This window comes from Pipistrellus hanaki (genome assembly GCF_964339955.1).
Source record: "Pipistrellus hanaki genome assembly, chromosome: 4".
NCBI classification, from domain to species: domain Eukaryota; kingdom Metazoa; phylum Chordata; class Mammalia; order Chiroptera; family Vespertilionidae; genus Pipistrellus; species Pipistrellus hanaki.
This window is the reverse complement of record NC_140506.1, coordinates 88,529,327-88,539,840: the sequence shown is the minus strand read 5'-3', so window position 1 is coordinate 88,539,840 and position 10,514 is coordinate 88,529,327. Positions and strand designations below refer to the sequence as shown.

General features: G+C 52.3%; 1 pseudogene across 1 annotated transcript; it reads left to right on the top strand.

Moving 5' to 3' along the window:
* The first annotated feature begins 6,622 nt into the window (after window positions 1-6,622).
* LOC311621048 (phosducin-like protein 3) lies at window positions 6,623-9,332 on the top strand (annotated as a pseudogene). Its single transcript has 2 exons — window positions 6,623-6,668; window positions 8,639-9,332. The product of its transcript is annotated as a phosducin-like protein 3 (transcript).
* Window positions 9,333-10,514: the final 1,182 nt, after the last annotated feature.

Genomic DNA, 10,514 nt, shown 5'->3' with positions numbered 1-10,514 from the left:
TTGCTTTAAAAAAAAAAGCTGTGAAATTTGGGGGGAAGAGAACCATGCTGAGGAAGGCAGCCACTCTACCCGTTCAGCTGCTGAGAGTCTAACAGCCGTAAAGATACAAACAAGCACAAAGTCCAGCATTCCCCTGGCCCCAGAGAGAGGGGAGTGTAGGATCTAGCAGCCTGTTCTTACCCCATGAGCCTTCTCCTGTACAAAGCCCACCGTGAGGAGCCTGGGAAGAAGAGATGTGTCCAGGTCCAGAGATGGGGAGGAGGGGGAGCAGCCTGGGAGACCTGGGTTGGAGTCCTCCCTCTGTCCCTTTCCGCTGTGTGAACGTGGGAAAGTCCTTTCCCCCTCTCTGAGCCCCTGTTCCCCTCCTCTCTGAAATGGGCACCACTGTAGCACCCTCCGCAGAGGGTGAGCTCCCCTGTGCCCCCTGGCAGTTAGTGAGGGTTCACCCGATGGGGGGCGGGGTGCACCTCTGTGGCTGGAGGCTCAATGCTTATGGGACTGAGGGGTATCAGCAAGAACTCTACACTGTCTCCAAACCATGGACTTCTCCCAACTTCCAAACCTCCTTTCCCACACCCCGTAGGTCCACGTAGGGGAGGGAACCAGACCAGGAACCTCCAGGTGAGCAGGCTTGCAGCTCAGCTGCTGAGTAACAGCCATGACATTGACGGTGTTAATGCCGCTTCTCATTGATTCAGGGTGATTCTGTGACAAGCAACAGGGTGTGTGCCTGACATGCCTCCATAGGAGGATTGATTGTCCCCAAGAACCACCCCCACACCCTGGGGTGCAGCCAGCTGGGAGGAAGTGCTTATGCTCCTGGGAAAGGCTCTGAGGTCCCCAGCGGTCTGTGCCCGATGGGCTGGTTCCCAGGTCAATCTGCTAGAGTCTTGGACCCCCACCCCCTCTACCCTCCCAGGCCCCTGCTGACTCAGCTGGGCCCCCACCCAGGAGCTTCAGGAGCGTTAGTTAGCCGCTTTAGGGAGGAATTTGTGTTGTGCCTCCCTGTCCCTCCTCCCTCTTCCTCTACAAGCTGGGCTCCGAGAGCTGGCGTGGCTGTGTGTGCATGCACATGTGTCTACACGTGTGCACGCCACTGGTCCCGGGCAGGAGGAGGGGGCGGGAGCCGCGCCCTGGCCCTGTGCGTCCTCCCCTGGGCAGATGGGATTTGTTTGGTTCTCCTCTGGTGCCAAGTGACTCATCCCTCTGCCATGTGGGATGGGGGTTCAGGGAGGGTGTTTGCTTTCCTGGCATGCGCTTGATGGTTAACCCCACAGAGGTGGCACCTGCGGGGCCATTGGGTTCCCTGGCAACCAGGCCACCCTGTCCCCTCTCTGTAGCCGGGCCAGGCTGCGGCCGGCGCCCAGGAGGCCACCACTTTCCTGAAAGGTCAGGAAACACTCCCGTTGTTTGCTGTCGCTGTTTCCCCAGCAGCTGGAGAGCTGCTTGTTGGTTCCCTCGCTGGCTTCGGGTGTTCCTGTGAACCAGTTTGAAACAAGACGGGCAGCATTCTCCCAGCCCCAGAGAGAGGGGAGTGTGTAGGACCCAGCAGCCTGTTCTTACCCCACGAGCCTTCTCCTCCCAGGGCGAGGCCGGCCCAGCTGCCAGCGGACAGTCACTCTCCCATCTCCAACTGTTCAGGCCCCCTCCCCGCCAGGAGCATTTACAAATGTGGAGACTAGGGCCCTCTCTGAGAGTATGGTGGGGTGGGTTTAGCTGGGGCCCAGGGATCTGCATATCAACAAACACCTACGCCCTTGCCTAAACTGGTTTGGCTCAGTGGATAGAGCCGTCAGCCCGCGGACTGAAAGGTCCCAGGTTCGATTCTGGTCAAGGGCATGTACCTTGGTTGCGGACACATCCCCGGTGGGGGGTGTGCAGGAGGCGGCTGGTCGATGTTTCTCTCTCATGGATGTTTCTAGTTCTCTCTCCCTTCTTCTCTGTAAAAAGTCAATAAAATACATTTAAAAAGACAAAACCGGTTGGCTCAGTGGTAGAGTGTCGGTCTGCGGACTGAAAGGTCCAGGGTTTGATTCCAGTCAAGGGCATGTACATTGGTTGCAGGCACGTCCCCAGTGGGGGGGGTGCAGGAGGCAGCTGGTCGATGTTTCTCTCTCATTGACGTTTCTGGCTCTCTATCTCTCTCTTTCCTCTCTGTAAAAAATCAATAAAATATATATTTTTAAAAAGACAAAACAAACAAACAAACAAAAAAAAAAAACAACACCTATGCCCACCCCCATGCTAAGGCAGGCGGTTTCTGGGCCGCCCTGAGAGGACAGCTGTGCACAGGAAGAGGCAGCACGAGCTCAGGCCTGGTCTGCACCCCCTGAGAAGGGCCCACAGGCTGTAGCTGGAAGCCAACCTGGGTTTGGATCCTGGCTCCCGCTCATCAAACTGTGTGGCCTTGGGTAGGTGGCTTCACCTCTCTGACCCCCCGGCGTCCCTCTCTCTAAAACGGGGGGAAGGGGGTGGGAGCCGGTGCGCCTGGCACCGAGGCCGCTCTCTTCCTCTCTCTCCCCGCCTACCAAAGGACAGGAGGGAGCTGGCCCAGCTTCACTCGGGTTTTGTAACACGTATTTACTTTTCTAGCAGAACAATGCGAGGGATGGAAACTCCTGCGGCCCTCCAGCCAGGATGGGCTGACTCACACTCGGTCCTGAGGGCCTGTGAGCTCCCTGCAGCCCAGGCCCGGCCAGAGGGGAGGCTGGGCCCTGGCCACGGGGAGGAGAGGGTCCAGGATGAGTCACCCTTCGGCCTGCCCCTGAGTCATTCCCCAAGAGCGGCCGGCGCTCGGCAGGGGCCCTGCCAGGCAGCCACACCCTGCTGCCCCCACAGGGAGCCGTGCTCCATGAGCCCCTGCCAGCCCTACCTGCATGCAGATGTGCACCTGTCAGCTGCGTCTGTTATCAGGATATTGAAGCAACTCCCCACCCGGGGTGAAATGGCAGCTGCTTTGAGCCTCGGATGCTCGGAACCCAGCCCCTGATTAGCTCTCCTCTCAGCAGGGGGCCTCTCCCACCCGGCCTCACCCACCCACGGGGCAGCGCCCGCTCCCTGGCCACCTCGCAGGCCTAGGCCTCCGCGTGCACCCTGGACCGCTTTCCAGCACAATCTGTCCCCCATCGCTGGACACCGCGTTTCCAGCCCGTCCCCGGGCCTCTCGGGCCAGGCTGGGAGTGCTGCCCGGCAAAGAGGTCACGCAGTCGGGGCAGAGAGGGGAGGAGCCGGGCGGGGCCAGACGGGCTCTGCCAGGCCTGGGATCCCCGCAGGACAGGCTGCCCAACCCCAAAACTCCCTTCCTCCCCGCAACGCCTAAGTGTACTTCCTCCCAAGCCTACTTCCTCCCACCCGCTTGCCTCACCGGGCCCTGCCAGGGCTCAAGTCTGCCAGACCAACTGGTAGGGCTGCATTTCTGGGGCCCTGTGTCCCGGAAGTGGCAGTCCCTGGGGAGCCCAGGTCAGGAGGTGAGGATTCCATTCCTTTGTGAAGCTGGGGACCTGAGCGATGGACGGACCAGGTCCCAAGGGGCAAACCAGAATAAAACCCGGGTTTGGCTCAGTGGATAGAGCCTCGGTCTGCGGACTAAAAGGTCCCAGGTTCGATTCTGGGGTGTGCAGGAGGCAGCTGGTCGATGATTCTCTCTCATCGATGTTTCTAGCTCTCTATCCCTCTCCCTTCCTCTCTGTGAAAAATCAATAAAATATATTGGGTCGGCAGCTAAGTAATTGCGGGTTTCACACATATATGGCTTCAGTTGAATTTTTAGGTTTGCAGACGTAGTACAAATGTAAAACACATTTTGTTATTTGATAGTTGGCTATTCAGCTGTTAATCAGTAAAAAAAGTTTTTTGATCTGTTTTGTAGTTTTCGTTTGGCATTCGTTGAAAAATGGAAAATCAAAAGGAACATTTTCGTCATATTTTGCTTTTTTATTTCTGCAAAGGGAAAAACGCATCGCAAGCTCATAAAAAGTTATGTGCTGTTTATGGTGACGAAGCCTTAAAAGAACGGCAATGTCAAAATTGGTTTGCCAAATTTCGTTCTGGTGATTTTTCACTCAAAGATGAAAAACGCTCTGGTCGTCCAGTTGAAGTTGATGACGCCCTAATCAAAGCAATAATCAATTCAGACTGTCACAGTACAACACGTGAGATTGCAGAGAAGCTTCATGTATCACATACATGCATTGAAAATCACTTAAAACAACTTGGCTATGTTCAAAAACTCGATACATGGGTTCCTCACGAACTGAAAGAATCACAGTTAATGCAACGCATTAGCAGCTGCGATTTGCTAAAGAAACGTAATGAAAATGATCCATTTTTAAAACGACTGATAACTGGCGATGAAAAATGGGTTGTTTGCAACAATATCAAGTGGAAAAGATCGTGGAGCAGGCCAGGTGAACCAACTCAAACAACATCAAAAGCTGATATTCATCAAAAGAAGGTTTTGTTATCAGTTTGGTGGGATTACAAAGGAATTGTCTACTTTGAACTCTTACCACCCAACCAAACGATCAATTCTGATGTCTACATTGAACAACTAACGAAATTAAACAGTGCAGTCGAAGAAAAGCAGCCCGAATTGACAAATCGAAAAGGTGTTGTATTCCATCATGACACTGCAAGGCCACACACATCTTTGGTCACTCGGCAAAAATTAATGGAGCTTGGTTGGGATGTTTTGCCACATCCACCATATAGTCCTGACCTTGCACCATCTGATTACTTTTTGTTTCGATCTTTACAAAACTCCTTGAATGGTAAAAATTTCAATAATGATGATGATGTCAAATCGTACCTGATTCAGTTTTTTGCTAATAAAAACCAGTTTTTTGAACGTGGGATTATGATGCTGCCTGAAAGATGGCAAAAGGTCATTGATCAAAATGGGCAATACATTACAGAATAAACTTATTTAATTCCATGAAAAAATTGTCTTTGATTTTCTTTAAAAAATCCGCAATTACTTAGTTGCCGACCCAATACTTAAAAAAAAAAATCCAGGTTTTAGCTTGAAGCAAACCTGGGTTTGAATCCTGGCTCTGCCATGCAGCCAGCTGTGTGACCTGAGGCAGGTGGCTTCACCTCTCTGACACTCTGTTTCTCCTTCGGTCACATGAAGGAGAACCAAGGAGCTTAGCTGTCAAGCCCCAGCTCCTCTATTTCCTAGCCGTGTCAACCCGGGGAAGTGTCTTAATACCTCTCTGAACCTCGATTTCTCCGTCTGTAAAATGGGGACACTGGAGCCTGCTTAAAAGGGTTCAGTGAAGTCAGACATGCCATCATGACATCACCCACTTTTGTTGAACATGTACTTACTGTGTGCCAGGCCCTGTGCTAAGTGCTTGTCTTGGGGTGTTGGTATCACATTTTCCAGCTGTATTGAGGTATGATGGACATACAACAAAGTGCACATATTTAAAGTGTACCAACTGATGAGTTCTTTTAAAAATATATTTTTACTGATTTCTTACAGAGAGCAAGGGAGAGGGACAGAGAGCCAGAAACATCGATGAGAGAGAAACATCAATCAGCCGCCTCCTGCACACCTCCCACTGGGGATGTGCCTGCAACCAAGGCACATGCCCTTGACCGGAATCGAACCTGGGACCCCTCAGTCCCCAGGCCGATGCTCTATCCACTGAGCCAAACTGGTTTCTGCCCGACTGATGGGTTTTGACGTAAACACTCAACAGGGAAGCCATCAGCACAGTGGAGAGGATGAACTGGCCCTCTTCCTCTCCCATTTCTCAGAAGTGGAAACTGACGCTCCAAGACATGGCCTGCTTGCTCAGGCTGGCCACGAGGACACTCGGAATTTAAACCCTGCAGTCTGAGCCAGCACCCTCAGCCCCACCCTCCCCGCCATTCAGCAGGCTGCGTGGCACAGAGTCCATACTCAGCGTCATTGATAAACACATGAGTAAGGGGGTGAGTGTACAGGGGTGGTTACAGGGAAGGTCCCCGGAGGAGAACAAACCAAGGGTTAGTGGATCCTGACTGAGAACTAAGGTAGAAGAGAAAGGGTCCCTTGGTTAAACATGGATTGAGCACCTGCTCTGTGACAAGCCCTGTGCCAGGCACTCAGGATACCCGTCAAGCACAGCAGGCACAGGCTCCTGCCCTCGGAGAGCTGGCTGCAGAGGACCAGGGCTGGGGGAGGGGAGGAGGGACAGTATAAGCTGGAGGTCACTTGTGGGTGAAAGATGACACCTGTCACCAGGTCCCCAATGACAGAGCACCCCCAGGCAGACAAAGTCATGGAGCAGGGTCCCAGAGCCCCCAGGCTACAGGCTGAGGGCGGGTGGAGCCCTGGTTAGGAGGGAGGGACCCCAGTCCCCTCACCATCCTCCCTCCTGCACATCACCGACAATTCCTGGGGAGTTGGGGCAGGATCTCCACCTCTTGTCCTCACAGTGCCTTCTGTGCATTCCCTTATCCATTTATGAAGCACCTACTGTATGCCTCGCCCTGGGGATACAGCAGCTGACAAGACACAGCCCAGTCTGGGAAGGGAAAGGGAGAAAAATGCAAGCAGACAACCACATTAGATACGTTGTCCTATCTAATCTGCTAAAAGGCAACAGAAATGAAATAACCTACGTGTCCATCAATGGAGGAGTGGCTGATACAGAACGAGCCTGTCATAGTCTGGGAGAGTAGGCAGGGTCAGGAATGCGATGGGTGTACAGGCGTCTCACTGAAGGAAGCCCGGGTATAGTAAGAGGAGAAGGAAGTGGCCCGTTGTGATTTAAAATAGAGCTGCCTCCATATCTCGATGACTCTGCCCTCCCGCCGCCTGCCTCGGTCTGGGTCAGCCGGGCCCTTTGTCCACTCTATCTGCTGAGATGAAACATTCCTGCCCAGGACCCAGTGAGCCAAGCCTCCATGCGCTGCCTTCCCAGGCCACGCTCAGGTCACCGGCTCAGGCTTAATCCCTCGCCCGGGCCCAGACCTCCAGGGCTGATGAGTCAACACAAGCCAGCTCTGAACAAACACCCCCTCCTCCCGGCGTGGGGTCCCTCTTCCACCCCCGCCCGCCCCGTCCATCCTGTTCCCCAGGAAGCACCCGGTCCTCTGCTGGTCCGGGCGACTCCTGAGCAGCCCTGGCCCTGGGACTTCCTGCCCGGACCGGAATAGTCCACATGTACCCGGGAGGCGTTAGCTACCTGTGGCCACGGAGCAGTTGAAGTGTGGCTGGTGCAATTCAATTTTTAATGTTACTGTTTATGTTATAGTTGCTATTATCTATATAAATATATGACGCATTCACATTCATTTAATTAATTCAAATGGCCACATGTGACTGGTGGCTGTTTCCCTGGGAGGGTCCAGAGAGGCAGCCTGGGTCCAGGCGTGAAGAAGGGAAGGGACATCCTGGGACCCTGGCCTCTGGCCCAGATAGAGTCAGCCTGGGGGGCTCATGGACAGCTGGGGCCTCAGGGACGGACTGGGGGTGTCGCTTGGGGTCTGCTCCACTGATGGGGCTGAACATAGCTTTGGGTGCCTGTGGCCACCTGCCTAGCCCTCGGTCTGACTCCAGCTTGATCGTCGTGATGTGAGCTGACTTCTTACTGCGCTCACCTCCAGCGCCCTGTCTAACCTCCTTCACTCCCAGACCTCTGACTGGTTACATCTCAGCCCTGCCCCTCCTCTGCTGGTTCCCAAGCAGCTTCCAGAGGACCTGACCTAGGATGGAGGGTTGCTGTCACATCTAATCTGCTAAAAGGCAGCAGTGACACATCCCCCTTCCAACCAGGGGGGCTCAGAGTCTGTAGCTGCCCTGGCCCAGTTCTCCCTCATGAGCTTGGGTACAAAGGCTTTGCTTTTGAAGTAACCCCAGGGCACAGGATCAGGGCATGAGGAAGAGCTTGGGGCGGGGGGGTGATTATTGGGGGGAGGGAAATGAGAAGTTAGGAGGCTAATCAATCCAGGGTGCAGTGGCAAGCTGGACCCTGCAGTGGGCTGATGGTGGCCCCCAAAAGATAAGTGCAGGTCCTAACCCCCTGCGACCTGGGAGTGTGCCCTTATCTGGAAAAAGGGTCCTTAAGTTAAGGATCTCAAGATGCGATGGTCCTGGGTTTAGGGTGGGCCCTGCCTCCAATGTCAGGCGTCCTTATAAGAGAAAGACAGAGCGGAAGAGAGCGGAGGGACCCGGGAGCTGCAGCCGGCCTGGCTTGAGATATCTGAGACAAGATGTAGGACCCCTTCTTTTTTATGGCAGCATAGCATTCCATCGTGTGTACATGTACGGCAGCAACCTGGATGGAACTGGAGAACATCATGCTGAGTGAAATAAGCCAGTCAATGAAAGAGAAACACCACAAGATCTCACTCATTTATGGATAATGAGGAACATTATACACTGATGAACAAAAAGATAGCTACAGAAACAGTAAAGCAACAAGCAGACTCTCAAATTACAGTGGGGAGAGGAGGGAGATATGGGGGAGATAAGAGATCAACCAATGGACTTGTATACATGCATATAAGCATAACCAATGGACGCAAAACTCTGGGGAGGGAGGGCATGTATGGGAGTGGGGGGGCAGATTGGTAAGATCTGTACACATATAATACCTTAATAAAAAAATGAAGAAAAAAATTAAATAAAAAAAAAAAGATGCAGGACCCCAAGCAGACACTGTGAGGAATGACATCTCACGCGAAAAGGGCATCTTACCCTCGAAGGACAGTTTGAATGAACTGGGAAAGGAGGCAGAAGAGGAGCAGCAAGCCTTCAGCGGTCAGTTGTGAAAACATAAGAAGACATGACTCGGGAAGAATTGGAGGATAACGAAGACGAACTGAACGAGGAAGAGCAACGAGCTATTGGCATGGATAGGCAGCAGAGACTGGCTGAGTGGAAAGCCACCCGACTGAGGAATAAATCTGGAGAAGTTTTGGAGACCTCAGGAAGGATTATGTTCAGGAAGTTACCAAGCCGGAGAGGGCTTGTGGGTGACCCTGCACCTTCACAAACAAGGGATTCCCCTCTCTTCCCTGAGAAACCCGCCCTTCAGTGGACTGGCCAGGAAGTTCCTGAAGTCAAGTTTACCGAGGCCTTTTCCACAGCCTGACACCCAATTATCCTGATAGGAATCTGCCCACAATATTTGTTTACGTTGAAGGCTCAGTTTATGGCACTTCTAGTGTTTGGAAACATGAACCTGACAATAGATGAATTGGAGTGTAAATTGTCTGAGTCTGTAGCAATCAAGACAGACCTGGAGGAAAATCTTAAGAAGCCAATTGAAGATGCCTGCCTGTCGGGGCGCAGCTCTGTGCCCATGAGCCGGGGCAGCGATTCTGAGGCTGACTGAGGCTGTGCCCAGGTAATGTGCTGAGCTTTCTTTCTTTCTTTCTTTCTTTCTTTCTTTCTTTCTTTCTTTCTTTTTTCTTTCTTTTTTTTTTTTTTAAATATATTTTATTGGTTTTCTACAGAGAGAAAGAGAGAAGGATAGGGAGTTAGAAACATCAATGAGAGAGAATCTTCGATCAGCTGCCTCTTGCACACCCCCTACTTGGGATATGCCCGCAACCAAGGTACATGCTCCTGACCAGAATCAAACCTGGGACCCTTCAGTCCACAGGCTGATGCTCTAGCCACTGAGCCAAACCGGTTTCGGCAATGCTGAGCTTTCTTGATGTGACAGATCATCTGGACTTTTTTTAAAAAAGGAAAAAAACCTTTTGGTTTTTGTAATTACTAGAGGCCCAGTGCACGAAATTTGTGAACTTGTGGGGGGCCCCTCAGCCTGGCCTGTGTGCTCTCTCATAGTCCAGGAGCCCTGGGGGGGATGTCCTACTGACAGCTTAGTGGGCCTAAGCCATCAGTCGGACATCCTTAGCATTGCCATGGAGGCGGGAGAGGCTCCCACCACTGCTGCTGAGCTCTGGCTGAGCGGCACTCCCCCTGTGGGAGCACACTGACCACCAGGGGGCAGCTCCTGTGTTGAGTGTCTGGCCCCTGGTGGTCAGTGCTCATCATAGTGACCGGTCAGTCCACCATTCAGTCATTTACATATTAGCCTTTTATTATATAGGGTGTTTCAAATCTCATAATTCTAAGGAATAATCACTGCTGGGAATCTTCTTGAATTTCTTAGAACTCTTTTTAAATTAATAACATTTTCTTAAAAATAAAAACCAGTTGTTGGCATGACAAGAGAGAAAGAGAGAGAGAGAGGCAGAGGGAGATCTGAGACACACAAACATGTGAAAAGAGAACAGGCTGTGCAATCACTGACTGTTGACTGAGGCAGAGATTGGCGTGATGCAGATTCAGGGTGGAGGCGGAGGCCATTGCCAGGGAATGATTGTGGCATTCTGTGATTATACTGAAACCATGGACTTGTAGCCTGTAAATGAATGGTGTGAGAATTATCCTATCTAATAAAGAGGGAATATGCCGAAACCGGTTTGGCTCAGTGACTAGAGTGTCAGCCTGCAGACTGAGGGGTCCCAGGTTCGATTCCGGTTAAGGGCATGTACCTTGGTTGCAG